The 21763-nt window shown below is 43.7% G+C and overlaps 1 non-coding gene across 1 annotated transcript; it reads right to left on the minus strand.

Annotated features, from left to right (window-relative positions):
• Positions 1-1224: 1224 nt before the first annotated feature.
• On the minus strand, positions 1225-1297 carry Trnat-ugu. Its single transcript has one exon. It is a non-coding gene; the product is annotated as a tRNA-Thr (tRNA).
• Positions 1298-21763: the final 20466 nt, after the last annotated feature.

Below are 21763 nucleotides of genomic sequence, written 5' to 3' on the forward strand. Positions count from 1 at the left end.
AATTCGCCTACCAAACCAAGAAAAGCCTCGCAAGATTTTTCTGCCAGAAAACTGATGGCAACGGTGTTTTGGGATGCCAAAGGGGTGTTGTTGGTTGAATTCATGGAACGTGGTACGACCATTAATCAAGACGTGTACTGTGAAACAATAAAAAAGTTACGACGGGCTATACAGAACAAACGCCGTGGTATGCTGACTTCCAGTATAGTTTGTTTGCACGATAACGCCTGTCCTCACTCTGCTCGCAGAACAACGGCCCTTCTTGAGTCCTTCAAGTGGGACGTTATCAACCATCCACCTTACAGCCCAGACCTGGCGCCAAGTGATTATCACCTCTTCATGTATTTGAAGAAATGGCTCGGGTCACAGCGGTTTGATGACGACGAAGAGCTCAAAGATGCGGTCACAGGCTGGCTCCAGGCACAAGCGGGTGATTTTTATGCAGAAGGAATTTCAAAGCTTGTGAAGAGATACGATAAGTGCCTCAATCGCTATGGAGACTATGTAGAAAAATAGTGCAAAGATGTAGTTGTAAGATGTATATATTAAAATATTTTTATTTAACTTGGTGTATTTGTTTAAATCAACCGGAGGTTACTTTCTGAACGGCCCTCGTACTTACACCTAACTAACTAACCTAAGGACATCACACAACACCCAGTCATCACGAGGCAGAGAAAATCCCTGACCCCGCCGGGAATCGAACCCGGTAACCCGGGCGCGGGAAGCGAGAACGCTACCGCACGACCACGAGCTGCGGACTAAGTACGTGGAAGAAAACGAATTTTTGACACCTAGTCAGTACGGTTTCAGAAAATATCGTTCTTGTGAAACACAACTAGCTCTTTATACTCATGAAGTAGTAAGTGCAATCGACAGGGGATGTCAAATTGATTCCATATTTTTAGATTTCCAGAAGGCTTTCGACACCGTTCCTCACAAGCGTCTTCTAACGAAACTGCGTGCCTTCGGAGTATCGCCTCAGTTTTGCGACTGGATTCGTGATTTCCTGTCAGAAAGGTCACAGTTCGTAGTAATAGATGGAAGTCATCGAGTAAAACAGAAGTAATATCCGTCGTTCCCCAAGAAAGTGTTATAGGCTCTCTATTGTTCCTGATCTATATTAACGACATAGGAGACAATCTGAATAAAATCACAATGAAATGAACACCCTTAGCTGCTTACAGGCGTTGACATACGTCAACAGGGACAGATGAAGATATGTGCCCCGACCGGGACTCGAACCCGGGATCTCCTGCTTACATGGCAGACGCTCTGTCCATCTGAGCCACCGAGCAAACAGAGGATAGCGCGACTGCAGGGATTTATCTCTGGCACGCCTCCTGCGAAACCCACATTCTCAACGTATTTTCCCGCACTACATTCGTAGTGCCCCCGCCCATTATACTCATTACTCGCGGCGCGTTGCCGATTTCCGTTAGAGTTCCGGCACTGTTTGTGCATTCGCACAGAAGAAGAAGATGGTCAAGTGGCCGGTGAGTCTGAACTATATATATACTAAGATGGTATCTGTTCTTTCGGACATGTCCGAAAGAACAGATACCATTTTAGTATATATACAATCTGAATAGCCGTCTTAGATTGTTTGCCTTGTAAAGTCATCAGATGATCAAAACGACTTGCAAAATGATTTTGATAAGATATCTGTATGGTGCGAAAAGTGGCAGTTGACCCTGAATAAGCAAAAGTGTGAAGTTACTCGCATGAGTACTAAAAGAAATCAGCTAAATTTCGATTGCGCGATAAGCCACACAGATCTGAAGGCTGTAAATTCAACTAAATACTTAGGGATTACAGTCACAAATAACCTAAATTGGAACGATCACATAAATAATATTGTGGGTAGAGCAAACCAGAGACTGCGATTCAATGGTAGAACACTTAAAAGGTGCAACAGGTCTACCAAAGAGACTTCTTACACCACTCTTGTCCGCCCTATTCTGGAATATTTCAGTGCGGTGTGGGATCCGCATCAGGTAGGACTGACGGATGACATCGAAAAAGTACAAAGAAGGGCAGCCGTTTTGTATTATCCTGAAATAGGGGAGATAGTGTCACAGACATGATACGGGAATGGAAGTGTCAATCATTAAAACAAAGGCGTTTTTCGTTGCGACGGGATCTTCTCATGAAATTCCAATCACCAGTTTTCTCCGTAGATTGCGAAAACATTCTGTTGGCACGCACCTACATGGGGAGGAATGATCATCACGATAAAATAAGAGAAATCAGGGCTCGCACAGAAAAATTTAAGTGGTCGTTTTTCCCGCATGCCGTTCGAGAGTGGAACCGTAGAGAGACAGCTTGAAGGTGGTTCATTGAACCCTCGGCCAGGCACTTTATTGTGAATAGCAGAGTAATCACGTGGATGTAAATGTAGAACGTACTCAGCGAGAAACAAAATGGCCGTCTACATGCCTCTGCATTCGCTTGCGGGTCCTGTGACGTCATCTTCGAACTCGCCGTCTGCATCATGCGCTCCGAGACTTGCCTCCTGTCCACCACGCTGCCTGCCCATAACTTAAAAAAAAAAAATTCGTCACCTGAGTCTGTTGTTGGGTACGAGTGGACTGTACTATCGCAGAAATGAGAGAGAGTATACGAGTTCGCAAATGTAAACAGACTCGTGGTACCGCTGCTACATACGCAATGTTTGGCACGACGATTGTTATATATGTCAAAACAATGCCATGACTTAGCAGCGAATAATGTAGTATATATATTGTGTGCGTGCTTGCGTGAGTTTGCGTGTTTGTATGTACCGACGTATGTATAGACTGTTTCGAAGACTGCTGTAAATTTACTTTAATATAAGGGACGATCAAAAAGTTTCGCTTTGATGGTGTCGCTGCAGAGTATGTGCAACGTAGCACGACTCCAGTTCCGTTGTATAAGCACCGACGTGTAGGCGAGGGACTATTGTGGCGTTCGTGTCGTCTTGACACGTTTTCAGTAAATCCGAAAAAGCGAACTATGACGACGTTCCTACCAAATGCGTCCAAACAGAACCTACGCACTGTTGTTGATTTCTTGCCCGCCGAAGGACAAACACCGGTAGACATGCACCTGTCGCACACCACCCTTGTGGAGATGTGCGCCAAGTTCTGTGCTGATCGCTATTCGACACAAGGCGTCCACATAGCGCTAATGCCGTAACGCAAAAGTTACGCCAACTCGAGTGGGAGAGACTCGAGCGCCCACCCTATAACACTGGTCTCTCACCATGCGGTTATGACGCCTACGGTCCCTTTAAAAAGCCCTTGAAGGGTCGATGATTCTTGTCGGACAAGGATGTGCAGCAGGCAGCTACGGACTTCTTCACGCAAGAAGACACGATATTTTACCAAACGGGTATCTTCAACCTGTTACGTCGGTGGGATGTTTGCCGCAATGCTCAAGGCAATTTGCCTTATTAGGGCATTGATTCTGGATCGTACAACCTCCGAACGGAAACTTTTTGATCGCCCCTTACACACTCATGCTCAAAAATTAAGTGGTGCCTCACAACGTGGCACTACACAAAACTGGCGCTAATAGCATAGGCACACAGGAAACACGCACGACACAGATCTGTAAGTCCACGGTATTAGTGATAAGTTGAGAAAACCGTCCCGAAACACGTGTGCTACAAAACGCCACTGTTCCTGCGCATGTACCCCGACATCAGTATGGGATATGATCACCATGCACACGTACACAGGCTGCACAACGGGTTGGCGTACTCTGGATTAGATGGTCGAGCAGCTGCTGGGGTATAGCCTCCCATTCTTGCACCAGTGCCTGTCGGAGCGCCTGAAGTGTCGTAGGGGTTTGAAGATGTGCAGCGATATGTCGACCGAGAGCATCCCAGACGTGCTCAATGGGTTTAGGACTGGAGAACAGGCAGGCCACTCCGTTCGCCTGATATCCTTTCAAGGTACTCCTCCACGAAGGCAGCTCGGTGAGGCCGTGCGTTATCATCCATCAGGAGGAAGGTGGGGCCCACTGCACCCCTGAAAAGGCGGACATACTGGTGCAAAATGACGTCCCGATGCACCTGACCTGTTACAGTTCCTCTGTCAAAGACATGCAGGGGTGTACGTGCACCAATCATAATCCCAACCCACACCATCAAATCACGACCTCCATACATGTCCCTTTCAAGGACATTAAGGGGTTGGTATCTGGTTCCTGGTTCACGCCAGATGAAAACCCGGCGATAATCACTGTTCAGACTATACTTGAACTCGTCCGTGAACATACCCTGGGACCACTGTTCCAATGACCGTATACTGTGTTCTTGACACTAGGCTTTACGGGCTCTCCTGTGACGAGGGGTCAGTGGAATGCACCTTGCAGGTCTCCGAGCGAATAAACCATGTCTGTTCAGTCGTCTGTAGACTGTGTGTCTGGAGATAACTGTTCCAATGGCTGCGGTAAGGTCCCGAGCAAGGCTACCTGCAGTACCCCGTGGTCGTCTGCGGGCACTGATGGTGAGATATTGGTTTCCTTGTGGTTTTGTACACTGTGGACGTCCCGTACTGTAGCGCCTGGACACGTTTCCTGTCTGCTGGAATCGTTGCCATAATCTTGAGATCACACTTTGTGGCACACGGAGGGCCTTTGCTACGACCTGCTGTTTTTCGCCAGCCTCCAGTCGCCCTAGTATTCTAACACTTATAGCGTCGTTAATATGTGTTCTTTGAGCCATTTTCAACACACTGTCACCATTAGCTCGTCTGAAAACGTTTGCACACTTACTCGCTGCGCCGTATTTTGAAATGCACCAACACACCTCTGCGTATGTGGACTGCTGCCAGCGCCACCGTGCGACGACCGCAGGTCAAATGCACCCCATGGTCATACCCCGAGGTGATTTAAACCCACAAGCCGCTCACCAGAGCGTTGTTTCACCATGTATCAGCATTATCCTTAATTTATGAGCATGTCTGCATTTAACCTCTGTCCAGAGAATTTCTAAGAATTTCGTTGATATATATACACACACTTTCGACGCGTTACTGAGTCTGTGACAACATTACAAGAAAACGGAATACTAGGGTGAAGTGTGTTCCCTAAATCGTGGTCAAGTATTAAAATACGAGGGTTATTGGGAAAGTAAGGAACTATCGGTCGCGAAATGGAAACCACAGTGAAAATCCGATTAAGTTTTGCACAGGTGTGTTGAACAGTGTCTCTAGTATGCCCGTCGATTGCGTTACGTCATTCTTTTTAGTTCTGAGCACACAGGGAGAACATAAAGATATCTAGAACAATAGTGTCGCCCGCCGAGTACGAGGGCCTGGTGAGAAATTTCGCCTGAAGCTACGCAGCTGACATTACATAACTGTCGTGCGCTTTCTTCTTCAAGACAATTCTCAGCCGCATTCTGTAGGGGCAATGAAGATGCTCCGGCATCGTTTTCAATTGGAAATCTTTGATTACCCACAGTACAGCCCGTAATTGTCTCCCTTTGAGTTTCATCTCTGCTATGAAGGCAACATTTTGGCACAGACAACAAGCTGCAGGCCAGCGTAGAGAATTGGTGGAAAGCGCTGGCGGCTGCCTTCTATAACGAGAGTATTGGAAACTTGGTATAACGCTGCGAAAAACGTCTAAGTCGGATCGGCGACCGTGGAAATAAGTAGCTGGAAGTTGTAGCTAACTGCTGCAAATAAAACGGTTTTGATTTACACGGTGGTTTCCATTTCGCGACCTATCGTTCCTTACTTTCCGAATAGCCATCGTAAATTTGCAGCAGCCTTCGAAAACGTAAAAGAACTGAATGATAATTTAGAGAAATCGCTATTAGCCCACAAATTGAAGTTGCCTGCACCCTGTTTTTGCTTGAGTGAGCTCATATGCTTTCTCTTAATGGAGAAGGAATAATCAAGAATACAACCATCGTCTTTGCCTTGGACGATCTTCGTATATTTTTTATCTGAAGCGTGAAGTATACAATAGAACTTTCTCCGGAGATCACTCTTCGTCTCGTGGAGCCCATGTGCAGTTGTATAAAGTGCGTCACTTAATTTTCGTCTCACACCGTCCACAGTTGCACAAACACAGCTTCGTTAGAGGCCATCTGATCCCGAGAATCGGTGATTTTCGTCTTGTCGGTGGCACTTTGCAACAGCACGATCGTGTATTCAGCTTCCGTATTTCATCACGACTAGTCTTTCAAACCTGCACACTTCAGTAGGAGAGAACAAATCGACCAATAGGAAGCAACCACAGTGGCCACGTTCTCAGACTCGTCATTTGTCATTTTCGCAGAACCCTACCGGGAAAGAAGAAGCCAGTGTAGCACTAACAGCGGCGCCTTGATTCGTAAAATGTGCAACCCTCAGCATTAGACACATACTCGCTCCGTTTGTGATCTCTATCCGGTACGCACCCTTATCTCTTTCATCTTACTCGCACGGTGCCTACCTGTAGAATCTTCCTCGAATTCTGAAACACTAAATTTACCCTGCAGGGCTTCGCCTAAACGTCGCTTTTCTTGCAGATCACATTTACTTTCCAACTGTATCTCTGTTATATCTTCACATAGGCAGCACCAATCTATTAGGATCCTAGACTTATGATTCTAAATTCTACATCTATATCTTTACTCTGCGATTCGCAGTGAAGTGCCTGGTAGAAGGTTCATCGAACGTCTGCTGTGATGCCTACCTGATAAGGATTCCAAATGCTGGAGCAGTAGTGTGGATCTGATCGCACTAATGTCTCGTATTCGCTTCCTTTTATGTATGTTCCACACACTCCAGTAATCACCATGCTTTCCCTGCTACCAACTTGACGTTTTCATGCCCTTTCATACTCACTCTTAATATTAACCTTAAATATCTAATGTATGAGTGTAGTTTACCATCTTCATCTGATGCTTGTAACTGCTCCTCTTAAGGTATGTTGGAAATGTTCGTTGATGAAATTCATGCTCCAACCAACTAGCGGTAGAATATATATATTCTTATAAGGAACATTACACAGAAAAAAATCTGTCCTGCTGCACTGTATTCACGCCGAGTGCGTATCAATGACACAGACCAGTTCAAATAATTATTTGCTCCCCGACGTGTTCGAGCACAGCTACCTGTAGTTGCACGCCAGTGGCTATCCTTGTGCTAATTATGGCTACAGTCCATGTACGGCAATAGTTTCTCCCCTAAAGTTTTCAGTTTACGTAAGCTTAATAGTTCGAATCGGTACAATAACTGTCTAACGCGGCAAAGAATATTTATGTATGCTGCGCTCTCTTATTAATCTATGTCGTCGCACAAATAAATATTTCTTAAACACACAATATTAAAAGGGTTGAAAGAAATGTCACACAGTGAATCCACTATATGCTGGTTTATTCTATACTATTCACGTCCTATCATTGTATTAAGGAAGTAACTTTTCCTACTTTAACGAAACTTCAGTACTTTCTCACAATTCATTGCCAATGTTCACTTCATATGTCGGTAAATTACTAACAGTTTTGGACAAAGTTCAGTCTTCCCTGTATGATAATCAGTTAAGACAAGTTCGGGTCTTTTCCTGTCTTGGCTTTACGTAAAGATATACTCAAGGTTGCTGATCTATCTACTGCAAGTTTAATGATAATTTTTTTTAATATTTTTTTTTATTTTTGTGTGTCATCAGTCTACTGACTGGTTTGATGCGGCCCGCCACGAATTCCTTTCCTGTGCTAACCTCTTCATCTCAGAGTAGCACTTGCAACCTACGTTCTCAATTATTTGCTTGACATATTCCAATCTCTGCCTTCCTCTACAGTTTTTGCCCTCTACAGCTCCCTCTAGTACCATGGAAGTCGTTCCCTCATGTCTTAGCAGATGTCCTATCATCCTGTCCCTTCTCCTTATCAGTGTTTTCCACATATCCCTTTCGTCTCCGATTCTGCGTAGAACCTCCTCATTCTTTACCTTATCAGTCCACCTAATTTTCAACATTCGTCTATAGCACCACATCTCAAATGCTTCGATTCTCTTTTGTTTCGGTTTTCCCACAGTCCATGTTTCACTACCATACAATGCTGTACTCCAGACGTACATCCTCAGAAATTTCTTCCTCAAATTAAGGCCGGTATTTGATATTAGTAGACTTCTCTTGGCCAGAAATGCCTTTTTTGCCATAGCGAGTCTGCTTTTGATGTCCTCCTTGCTCCGTCCGTCATTGGTTATTTTACTGCCTACGTAGCAGAATTCCTTAACTTGATTGACTTCGTGACCATCAATCCTGATGTTAAGTTTCCCGCTGTTCTCATTTCTACTACTGCTCATTACCTTCGTCTTTCACCGATTTACTCTCAAACCATACTGTGTACTCATTAGACTGTTCATTCCGTTCAGCAGATCATTTAATTCTTCTTCTCTTTCACTCGGGATAGCAATGTCATCAGCGAATCGTATCATTGATATCCTTTCACCTTGTATTTTAATTCCACTCCTGAACCTTTCTTTTATTTCCATCATTGCTTCCTCGATGTGCAGATTGAAGAGTAAGGGCGAAAGGCTACAGCCTTGTCTTACACCCTTCTTAATACGAGCACTTCGTTCTTGATCGTCCACTCTTATTATTCCCTCTTGGTTGTTGTACATATTGTATATGACCCGTCTCTCCCTATAGCTTACCCCTACTTTTTTCAGAATCTCGAACAGCTTGCACCATTTTATATTGTCGAACGCTTTTTCCAGGTCGACAAATCCTATGAAAGTGTCCTGATTTTTCTTTAGCCTTGCTTCCATTATTAGCCGTAACGTCAGAATTGCCTCTCTCGTCCCTTTACTTTTCCTAAAGCCAAACTGATCGTCACAGCACATTAACAATTTCAGACTTTTCTCTTCTGTATGACGCAGTGTCCTCAAAGAGTACTCACAGGGAGTATTCTTTGAGTTCACTCATTCCGCGATCTATAAGTACACTACTTTGCGATCTACTATTATTTTAATTTGAAACTAATTGATTCTATTTCTTTTCTTTCCGTTTTCAAAACATTAAGTCACTTTATACTCTTTTCTATACATTTGCTACCATTCAAGTGATGCTATTCCAGTGGGACTTGAAATTTGGATCTTGGATTTTGGGGCTTTTATTGAGCTTTGGATACTATTTTATATTTTCAATTTTGTGTCCAAAGGAAGCGGCGTAACGTGCTGTCGGTCGCCTTCTCATTGGTATGACGTTACCTTTCATTTGTCGTTATTATAAGAGGGGCTCTACTTGTTGCTTCTCTGTTTGGTCACGAACCTGTCGAACCACTTTATCCCCAGGCTTTGCTGGCGCCAACATAGAATTGCTCTGACTGTCACTCAACACAGAAAGCCCATGTGTGGATAAAGCACTTACTTGTAGTGATTCCTGAGCTGGTTGTTGCAACATACCAGTTTAGTTTTCTTGTCCCACATAAAATAAGCGCTTGTAGTCTGCTCTGCAAATCGCTGTGAAGTGCATCCTAGTGGACGCTTCCCATTGCGTCTTCAAGTTAGGATTCCTACCCGGGACATTCACGCGTGCCGTACGGCTAGAATGACTGTTTCAATGCCTCTGTACACGTTGCAGGTCGTCGAATTTTGTCTTAGCGTGCCTTATGGGATCGGTACTTGTAAGACTGTAGTATGGGGCTATTCGTAAGTACCCCTGGGGTTTCAGAAGAGGACTGTGCCGAAACTACAAGCCATACGGAACTAGACCACCAGGCGCAACAGATATAGAGATAGTTCATCTACTGGCTTTCATGACTGAGTTTGCGAGCATCAAAATATATGCCATATATGGCCGTATCTTTCGGCTGCGCTGACTTAGAAGCTTAAATATCTTAAACCGCTAAGGTTGGTTGGTTGTTTCGGGGAAGGAGACCAGACAACGGGGTCATCGGTCTCATGGGATTAGGGAAGGACGAGGAAGGAAGTCGGCCGTGCCCTTTGAAAGGAACCATCCCGGCATTTGCCTGGAGCGATTTAGGGAAATCACGGAAAACCTAAATCAGGATGGTCGGACGCGGGATTGAACCGTCGTCCTCCCGAATGCGAGTCCAGTGTCTAAGCACTGCGCCACCTCGCTCGGTAAAACCGCTAAGGAAACATGGACCTTAGTATTTAATATAAATTTCAACTAGACACCTCCCGCCGTTCCAGACAAAAACGGGTCTTAACAGTCGGACAGACAGACAGACAAATAGACAAACGGGCAACAAAGGGTTCCGTTTTTACCGATTGAGGTACGGAAGCGTGAAAATGACGCTCATGTGTTTATAGAGCAGCTCTCAGAATTTCGATACTTAATATGCCCCATGGCGTAGTAGCACGCCACTACGAGGCAGGTGCGTCGGAAGATCAGACCAATCATCTGCTCCGTATTGTCGCATCGTATTAGTTCGCAGGTGCAGATAGGCAACACAATGAACAGACCGGTTTTTGTCGTTGCTGCTATGGCCCAGCCAACGAAGACCAAAAAAGGCGGAATAGGGGAAAAATCATGTAGTCAGTGGCAGGAGGAAGTGTCGTGAACAACGTACTAAAAAGTGGGACCAGTGGGATGTGAGCGTTGTGACGGGGAAGGGTCGGGGGTGACATTTAAAGGGCACTTCCCCATTTTTTTCAGTAACTCGAAAACCTAGATTCCTAGTGAAAATGTATCCCAGCACAAAACTAAACGAATCTTGCCTTGGGGGCGGAGGAAGGGGGGTAGAGTTTGTCTGCATAATTAAAAGTGAGTAGCGCTCCTGGCGGGGAAAGTAGCCTTTCGAGAAGAATACTACAAAGTGTGCAGATTTGTATGTAGAATTTCCCCATATGTGTTTCTCGCACTCGTATTTGTAGTAACTCACATCCGTAATGTATGCACTTTGTGGAAAATAAACATCTCCGAGCACGTTTTCTCGTTGCGTTGCCGATGCTTCAGAAAGCGGCTGCGGACCATCGTTATAACTTTGTGAAACACTTTGCAGTTGCTTCTTGTGACGTTGTGGGGTAGAGCGGGGAATAAGCTGCACGCTGTTCAGTTTGCAGACTTACGGAGGAGGGAGGTGCATGAACACAATCTGGCGACGTACCTTCCTCCGCGCCTCTGCGCTCCGCCGCGTTATGCTACCAGAACTTAATTTATCCCTTGACACGGCTCTACTGGGGTTAGACATGGTGCACACATTTAATACTGGTTCTTAACCCACTTCATGTAAAAGTAAATATTAATTTTATACCATTAAAGCACTGTTTTTGATAATGCGCTACTTTCCATCCCTTGCAACGCGGAAAAATTTCGTAGGAAATTCAATGTAGTTTAATCTTGTACTGAGATACATTTTCCTTAGGAACCGCTGTCTTCGAGTTATTCCACAAAAAATATAAAAAGTTACCTTTAAAAGCCGCCCCCCCCCCCCCCCCAAAGCTCACACCCCACTGGTCAGGAGTTACAGTATGTTGTTCATGACATTCCCACCTACCACTGTACAAAAATTTGCCACTTTACGGTTCTTTCCTTATTTTTGGTTCTTTGATTGGATTACTTTGACTTGACTGAATAGCAATGATGTATTGACGTCTGCCGCATCACGAATGGTGCCCAGTGCCCATACTGAGCACTTGGGTGGGCTAAAAACTTAGAGAGATGCGCTGCCAACTGATGTGTGTCTGTTTTCTGTATAGTTTGCAGTTTTCGCGTAGTTCTCTTCTGAAACCCTCGAGGTACTTACATATGACCCTATATATACACCTGGATTCCTCACATAACTGTTTCCTTGGAACTTGATTTGCAGGTTTTTGCAGACTTCCTCTCTCTTCAAGCACCTCCCAGATCACATTGATCAGCATTTCGGCAGCGCTCTTACCGTTCATGTTGTCCTTCTTTGCACACGTCCAATATCCCCAGCTATTTATATTTGTATGGGCCGCGCAAACTTAAGCTGTATTGACAAACTGCCTGTTGGCTTCTGTCTCGGGCTCTTCGGCCGACGTTCGTCTTATGATTTCTCTGACGTTTCACCAGCACATGTGGCTAGCATTGTCAAAGCTTCACCCTTCATTGCTGGTGGTGGACTGAAGGGCGAAGCTTTGACAGTACCAGCCACATGTGCTGGTGAAACTTCAGAAAAACCAGCAGACGAACGTCGGCCGAAGAGCCCGAGACAGAAGCCAACAGGAAGTTTGTCAACAAGTGGCCAGGAAAGCCCTAACAATTTTGTATTAAGCTGTTTTCTAGGACGGATCACACCAGTGTGTTGTAAGCAATCCTTTGTCGAATCACTGCTTTTTCCCAGTACACCACCAATGAACCAGGGTCTGCAACCTACTTTACATGCGACTGAACCTGTGTGTTCATTCCACTTCATATACTTAAAAATTATTACATCCACGTATGAGTTGACTGATTTTAGTTGTGACTCATAGATGCTGTACTCATACAACGTCATATTAAATGCCACGTGGTATGACAACCAAGAGATCTAGGCGCTCACCTTTGCTATAAATACTCGCACGTGTTCCTGAAACAGAAGTGGTACGCTGTGTTACCCCTGCGAGGCTCTAGAGCCGATGGACTTCGCAATACACTAGATTTCAGTTCAATATTTCCGTAAGCGTTCGTGAGACCTTCTGCACTTTTGATTTTGGCGTATCAGCTCTTTGAAGACACTTCAAAACAGTGGTATAAAGATAAGCAATAAGCTTACGAAGATATTTGTGCTTCGCTCCTCATTTGTGGCCATTTGCTGACACAGCTATTTGTTACTGAGTATCATCGATTTGGGTGTTGGACAGCGGGCATCTGCCGTCGCTCAGTGCTTCCAAATGGTTCAAATGGCTCTGAGCACTATGGGACTCAACTGCTGAGGTCATTAGTCCCCTAGAACTTAGAACTAGTTAAACCTAACTAACCTAAGGACATCACAGACATCCATGCCCGAGGCAGGATTCGAACCTGCGACCGTAGCGGTCTCGCGGTTCCAGACTGCAGCGCCAGAACCGCGCGGCCACTTCGGCCGGCTCAGTGCTTCCCTCACGACCTCTATTGGCCCCACCCCACAGCTCTGTGCCACAGGACGACCCTGTGTACCAGTCGTAGCGTTTTCCGCCTGTCTGTGGCATCGGTCGGTCGCCGCTTCTCAACTGTGACATCTTCGTATGCCCTAATTAGGAGACACTATAATGCGTATCGCGTTCCAACCTAACTTGAAAGAAAACTAATACAAAGTCATGAAATGTCTGAAGACTTGTGAGGCGAACTGTCCCAGTGCCAATGCTTGCACCAGTAACACATTTTGTCAGAGGCCTTCCGCGTCTCCTTAAAAACTGGCAACTCTTCATACCTTTCTGCGGGCAGCAGCATCGTCGGTGAAAAACCCTGTAGTGCCGCTCACACTGTTTCATAAAACGCTTCCCTGTGGCACACACGATGTTTGTTACTTTCGCTTATGCTGAACATTCTCCGTTCAATATAGCGTATTGCATTCTATTACTTGAAAAAATTATTCCGGGTGATCTCAAAAGAAAAATTCGCAGTAGGTATTAAAATCCATGGACAAGAAATAAAAACTTTGAGGTTCGCCGATGACATTGTAATTCTGTCAGAGGCAGCAAAGGACTTGGAAGAGCAGTTGAACGGAATGGATAGTGTCTTGAAAGGAGGATATAAGATGAACATCAACAAAAGCAAAACGAGGATAATGGAATGTAGTCGAATGAAGTCGGGTGATGCTGAGGGAATTAGATTAGGAAATGACACACTTAAAGTAGTAAAGGAGTTTTGTTATTTGGGGAGCAAAATAACTGATGATGGTCGAAGTAGAGAGGATATAAAATGTAGACTGGCAATGGCAAGGAAAGCGTTTCTGAAGAAGAGAAATTTGTTAACATCGAGTATAGATTTAAGTGTCAGGAAGTCTTTTCTGAAAGTATTTGTATGGAGTGTAGCCACGTATGGAAGTGAAACATGGACGATAAATAGTTTGGACAAGAAGAGAATAGAAGCTTTCGAAATGTGGTGCTACAGAAGAATGCTGAAGATTAGGTGGGTAGATCACATAACTAATGAGGATGTATTAAGTAGAATTGGGGAGAAAAGGAGTTTGTGGCACAACTTGACTAGAAGAAGGGATCGGTTGGTAGGACATGTTCTGAGGCATCAAGGGATCACCAATTTAGTATTGGAGGGCAGCGTGGAGGGTAAAAATCGTAGAGGGAGACCAAGAGATGAATATACTAAGCATATTCAGAGGGATGTAGGCTGCAGTAAGTACTGGGAGATCAAGAAGCTTGCACAGGATAGAACAGCTTGGAGAGCTGCATCAAACCAGTCTCAGGACTGAAGACAACAACAACAACAACAGTAATCTCATATCTTTGAAGATTCTACGGGTGATAGTGTTTTATGCTTGTTAGCGACAATGTGGCACAGTGTCGAATGACTTTCGGAAATTTACTTGTTGACGCAATTGCAATATATCGTGTGCTAGTAAAGTAAGCTGCATTTAGCTACAGTATGTTACTATGTACTAACAATGTTAACCGCCACTCGGTACATTGTCGTGGCGCTACAGTATTTAACACAAACACTACACTTGTGTTTTAATACCCTATTCGCGTATAGAACACAGACTTCGCAAATGTTTACACAGAAACGGTACGTTAACGCATGCCTGCTTGATTGCTAATGCCGAGCATATAGCGGCTGATGGTAGGAAGTACATGGAGTTGTGGATGTAGGTTTAGATTTAGCCACACCGACGCCCACGTCGCCGATCTGAGCAGCACGCAAAGCTGTGCATTCTTTTATTTTTCGGTCCCCAGCAATTCTTCGTCTTTTAATCACAATGCTTGCTTGAGAAGTTCACTTGATAAGCTGTGTGAAGATACGAATGGATGACGAATGTAAAAGCACAGTTCAGTCACTTCTTACTGCGTCCTAGTTGCAACAGCTGATAAAACTGCTTAATTTCTGATCCCATTTCGGAACTAAACCTACAGGTTTACATAGTCCAGCAATAATATTCGGGTGTTGCTCATGTTTAGTAATATGATACGCAACTTGTTATTTCTAGCCTCTTCATTTATTAGCACTTGCATCCAATGCCTTCAATTATTTGTTGGGTATATTCTAATCTCTCTCTCCACTCCCCTCCCCCCCCCCCCCCCCCCATGAACTATGGACCTTGCCGTTGGTGAGGAGGCTTGCCTGCGGTTCAGCGATACAGATACCCGTACCATAGATGTAACCACAACGAAAGGGTATGTGTTGAGAGACCAGAAAAACGTGTGGTTCCTGAAGAGGGGCGGCTGCCTTGTCAGTAGTTGCAAAGGCAACAGTCTGGATGACTGACTGATCTGGCCTTGTGGCATCAACCAAAACGACCTTGCTATGCTCGTACTGCGAACGACTAAAAGCAAGGGGAAACTGCAGCCGTAATTTTTCCCAAGGGCATGCAGCTTTATCATTAAATGATGGCGTCCTCTTGGGTAAAATATTCCGGAAGTAAACTAGTCCCCCATTCGGATCTCGGGGCGGGGACTTCAAAATGGTTCAAATGGCTACAAGCACTAAGGGACTTAAACTGAGGTCATCAGTCCCCTAGACTTAGAACTACCTAAACCTAACTAACCTAAGGACATCACACACGTCCATGCCCGAGGCAGGATTCGAACCTGCGACCGTAGCAGCAGCGCGGTTCCGGACTGAAGAGCCTAGAACCGCTCGGCCACAACGGCAGGCGGGCGGGGACTACTTAGGACGACATCTTATCAGGAGAAACAAAACTGGCGTTCTATGGATCAGGGCACGAAATATCAGATCTCTTATTGGGATAGTAGGTTAGAAAGTTTAAAAAGGGAAATGGATAGGTTAAAGTTAGATACAGTGGGAATTAGTCAAGCTCGGTGGCAGGAGGAACAAGACTTTTGCTCAGGTGAATACAGGTTTATAAATACAAAATCAGATAGGAGTAATGCAGGAGTAGGTTTAATAATAAATGGAAAAAAATAGGAACACGGATAAGCTACTACGAACAGCGTAGTAAATGCATTATTGTAGCCAAGTTAGACACGAAGTCCATGCATACCATAGCCTTTGTACAACTTTATATGCCAACTAGATCCGTAGATGATGAGGAGATTGAAGAAATATGTCAGGCTATAAAAGAAGTTATTCAGATAGTTTAGGCAGACGAAAATTTAATAGTCATGGAGAACTGGAATTCAATAGTAGGAAAAGGAAGAGAAGGAAACGTAGTAGGTGAATATGGAATGGGGGTAAGAAATGAAAGAGGAAGCCGCCTGGTAGAATTTTGGACAGAGCATAACTTAATCATAGCTAACACTTGGTTCAAGAATCATAAAAGAAGGTTGTATACGTGGAAGATGCATGGAGACACTGGAAGGTTTCAGACAGATTATATAATGGTACGACAGAGATTTAGAAACCAGGTTTTAATTTGTAAGACATTTCCAGGGGTAGATGTGGACTCTGACCACAATTTATTGTTTATGGACTATAGATTAAAACTAAAGGAACTGCAAAAAGGTGGGAATTTAAGGAGATGGATCCTGATTAAACTGAAAAACCGTAGGTTGTAGAGAGTAACAGAGCATTAGGGGATGATTGACAAGAACGGGGGAAAGAAATACGTTAGAAGTAGAAAGGGTATCTTTCAGATATGAAGGCAGCAGAGGATCAAGTAGGTAAAAATACGAAGGCTAGTAGAAATCCTTGGGTAACAGAAGATATATTGAATTTAATTGATACAAGGAGAAAATGTAAAAATGCAGTAAATGAAGCAGGCGAAAAGGATTGCAAACGTCTCAAAAATGAGATCGAGAGGGAGTGCAAAATGGCTAAGCAGGGATGGCTAGAGAACAAATGTAAGGATGTATAAGCACAAATTGCTAGGGGTAAGATAGGTACTGCCTACAGGGAAATTAGAGAGGCCTTTGGAGAAAGGAGAACCACCTGTATGAATATCGAGAGCGCAGATGGAAAACCAGTCCTAAGCAAAGAAGCGAAAGCAGAAAGGTGGAAGGAGTATATTGAGGGTCTATACAAGGTCGATGTACTTGAGGGCAATATTATGGAAATGAAAGAGGACGTATATGAAGATGAAATGTGAGGTATGAGACTGCGTGAAGAATTTGACACAGCACTGAAAGACCTGAGTCGAATCAAGGCCTTAGCCGAGCGGTCTAAGGCGCTGCAGTCGTGGACTGTGCAGCTGGTCCCGGCGGAGGTTCGAGTCCTCCCTCGGCCTTGGGTGTGTGTGTTTGTCCTTAGGATAGTTTAGGTTAAGTAGTGTGTAAGCTTAGGGACTGATGATCTTACCAGTGAAGTCCCATAAGATTTCACACACATTTGAACATTTTTTGTTTTTTAACAAGGCTCTGGGAGTAGACATTGTTCCATTATTAGAACTACTGATAGCCTTAGATGAGCCAGCTAAGACAAAACTCTTCCATCTGGTGAGGAAGGTGAAAGAGACAGGCGACATACCCTCCGGCTTTAGGAGGAATATAATAATTCCAATCCCAAAGAAAGTAGATGTTGACAGGTGAGAATATTACGAAACTATCAATTTCATAAGTCACGGTTGCAAAATGCTAACATGAATTCCTTACAGACGAATGGAAAACCGATAGAAGCCGATCTTGGGGAAGGTCAGTTTTGAACAGCCGAGGCAATGCCGACTCTACAAGTTATCTCAGAAGATAGATTAACGAAAGGTAAACCTATGTTTATAGCATTTGTAGACTTAGAGGAAGCTTTTGACAAAGTTGGCTGGAATACTCTCTTTCAAGTTCTGAAGGTGGCAGGGGTAAAATACAGAAAGCGAAAGGCTATTTACCATTTATGCAGAAACCAGATAGCAGTTACAAGAACCGAGGTGCACGGAAGGGAAGCAGTGGTTGGGGAGTTAGACAGGGTTGCAGCCTATGCCCGATGTTATTCATTCCGCATATTGAACAAGAAAAATTTGGAGTATGAATTAAAATCCATGGAGAAGAAATACAATTTTGTGATTTTCCGATGACATTGTAATTCTCTCAGAGACAGTAAACAACCTCGAAGAGCAGCTGAACGGATTGGACAATGTCTTGAAAGGAGGATATAAGATGAGCATCAACAAAAGTAAAACGAGGATGATGGAATGTAGAAGCATTAAATCAGGTAATGCTGAGGGAGTTATATTAGGAAATCAGACACTTAAAGTAGTACACGAGTTTTGCTAATTGGGAAGAAAAATAAGTGACGATGGCCAAAATAGAGAGGATATAAAATGTGGACTGGCTGTGTGTGGTAAGGAAAGCGTTTCTGGAGAAGAGAAATTTGTTAACAGGAGTATAGATTTAAGTTTCAGGAAATCCTTTCTGAAATTATTTGTATGGAGTGTAGCCACGTATAGAAGTGAAACATGGACCATAAATAGTTTAGACAAGAAGAGAATAGAAGCTTTCGAAATGTGGTGCTACAGATGAAGGCTGAAGATTAGATGGGTATATCACTTAACTAGTTAGGAGGTACTGAACAGAATTGGGGACAAGATGAATTTGTGGCACAACTTGACTAAAAGGAGGGATCGGGTGGTAGGACACGTTCTGAGGCACCAAGGGATCACCAAATTAGTATTGGAAGGAAGTATGGAGGGTAAAACTAGCAGAAGGAGACAGAGGGATGAATACACTAAGCAGATTCAGAAGGGTTTAGGCTGCAGTAGTTGTTCGGAGATGAAGAGGCTCGCACAGGATAGAGTAGCATGGAGAGCTGTATCAAACCAATGTCTGGACTGAAGACCACAACAACATACAGTTTTTACCCTCTATATTTCCCTCATGTACAATGGAAGTTATCCCGTGTTGTCTTAACACATGTCCTATCATCCCGACCCTCCTTCTTGACAATGCTTTCCACATGTCCCCCTCTTCGCCGGTCCTGTGCAAAACCTTCTCATTTTCAGTCTTATCTGTGCACGTAATTTTCAACTTCCTGCTATAGCCTCACATATGAAACGTTCGACTCTCTCCTTTTCCGGGTTTCCCACAGTCCACGTTCTTTACCATGCTATGCAGTGCTCCAAACGTTCATTCTCAGAAATTTCTTCCTCACCTCAAAGACTAAGTTTGGTACCTGTAGGTTTTTTTGATCAAGAATACCCTATTTGTGTGCATTGGCTTGCTTTTTATGTTCCCCATTGTGACGCTGTTCTCTCTCGGCTCGATGGTGATGGTTGTCCCAGTCGAGATGACGTGGGACGGCGGCCGTCGATCACCACAACGCCAATCTGTAATTGTTAGAAAACGAACAAACTCCTCGCGTCGTTTCGTTATTTTCAGATATTGTATCTGGAAAATGATATGACTGTCTCGATGGAGCAGCACACTGGAGTGTGTGCGCCGCCCTTGCTTGTAATGAAAGCAGTTGTGTTCATTGTCTGTCGATCTACTTCACTTATAAATGTAGCGACTGCACCACTCGATAACGCGATGCCTCCATTGACCTGAAATAGCCAAAGTCCGTTGCGTGTTCGCGACAGACCCTCCAGTTTACGCGAACTTTGTGACTATAGTTCGTATGCCCGGGTTGAGAATGGTTACTCGAACGTTAAAAAATAGTGTCTTCAATCATCATTCCATCACCCAAGCCGAGGCCACATTATGAATTTTGCGAGGATATTAAGTTGTTAGTTATTATTCCGTCGTTAAGGCGTCGCTACGTCGGGTATTATACAAGTACACGACGTAATTCCAGAGATAACATACCGTTGAGCAATGCGTCGTAATTTTGTTGTACAGTTATTGCTGTTCACATTTAAATTATCACTAATTCACTTGGCACTTTTATGTTATCCGAAGACTCAGTCAATTCCACAAATATGCTTTAAATGTCCATTGCCGGCCGGAGTGGCCGAGCGGTTCTAGGCGCTACAGTCTGGAACCGCGCGACCGCTTCGGACTCAGATTCGAATCCTGCCTCGGGCATGGATGTGTATGGTTTCCTTAGGTTAGTTAGGTTTAAGTAGTTCTAAGTTCTAGGGCACTGATGACCACAGTAGTTAAGTCCCATAGTCTTCAGAGCCATTTGAATCATTTTTTGAAATGTCCATTAAATAATGTAGGCGACAAGAAGAATTAATTTGAATTAAGGTTTATTGTCTTTCGTAATTATTGTTTGTCCCTAAGCCGAGCGCACACACCGATATGTCATTCAGGGTATTGCGTAAGTTAACATCAGTAATTCTGACCTTGACGTCAACTTCTGACAAGACGGCGAAATTGTAATTTCTTCGTGATTGCGTTTAGTTGTAGCCTACCCAAGTCTAATAACCGAGTTTATGTCGGCGATCATTCCTTAGATATTCGTGACTATTAAGTATCACGAAGGATAAGTCTCATCACAAATCAGTAATCGCACGATTCATTTTTCTTTCACATACGTAAAAATCCCGTTATTTGTCTATCGGTAAAGATGATCCTACTGTAGTCCGATTTCTGAGTAGTATTTCCAGTCTGTGTCGTAAAACTTTAAACTTCAGATCGGTTTTAAAACAATCTAGTAGCTCTTAACAAGCGTACTACTGTTGCCAGAGTACAAGAGAGAAGTAAAGTTAACATCTCCATTGCCGAGGTACATTGTAGTCACAGCGAACATACATCTCGATGCGACTACAACTCTGTTCTAGGATAAATGTTACGTTTGGTCGATTTATAGTCTGGGCTTTAATCTTCGTAAATAATAATTTTTGAATTCTTTCTTTAAAGTTTCTGTTTTGTATCACATGGTATTCTTTCATTCAGTCCTTTCTTTATGACAATCATTAGTATTTATATAACATCCCTGTTAATCAAACTAACAATAGTGTAAATTTTGTTATCAGAAGCTGCCGTCACTGTCAGGATGGCTAATTTTGCTATTTCTTTTGCAACAAAAGGGTGGTAATTGTGGGTTCTATATTTGGGGTGTTACACCCTCCTTCGTCTGCCATGCGCCATTTTGTTTAGATGGTAGCAGACATCCTTAACTGCGACTATTTCGTGATCCCGAATTTTTGTGTGAAGTTTACCTCTGGTCACGTATGTCCTCCTGATTACTTTCGCGTTTATTCGATGTACTCTTGTCCGTATTCTGTATTCATTAGACTGTTTGTTCTATTCAGTATCTCCCCTTGTTGTTCTGCATTTTCACTGAGAATAGCCATGTCATCAGCGAATCCTATTATTGATAGTCTTTCACCCTAAATATTAATTCCGCTCTTGAATCTTCCTTTTATTTCCGTCGTTGCTTCTTCGATGTATATTTTGAAGAGTAGGAGTTACAGAGAGCATTCTTGTCATATAACCTTTCCAATTGGAGCACTTTGTAAATAGTTTACGATTAAATACTGAAAATTGCTTTTTAAAGGCAATGAGGTTTAGCTCTTCGTAAGCGAGCCATTAAATTAATATAACAAGATGCCATCCACCATTAACTTTAGTATGCGATGTTTCATGTCGAATATCTTGGCTGTATGCACGTATAACATCACTTCTTTTTTCGGTATCCTTCTACTGTAGCTACCCACATGGAGAAGCATTCAGATAGATTTCTGCCAACGGTGTGGTAGCAGCTGCAAAGCAGTCTTCTTGATTTCTTACACCGTTGCCTCCCTTTACTTAACTGCTTGCGCAAATGGTTCAAATAGCTCTGAACACTATGGGACTTAACATCTGAGGTCATCAGTCCCCTAGAACTTAGAACTACTTAAACCTAACAACCTAAGGACATCACACACATCCATGCCCGAGGC

This window comes from Schistocerca americana, chromosome 8 (assembly GCF_021461395.2).
Source record: "Schistocerca americana isolate TAMUIC-IGC-003095 chromosome 8, iqSchAmer2.1, whole genome shotgun sequence".
NCBI classification, from domain to species: Eukaryota; Metazoa; Arthropoda; class Insecta; order Orthoptera; family Acrididae; genus Schistocerca; species Schistocerca americana.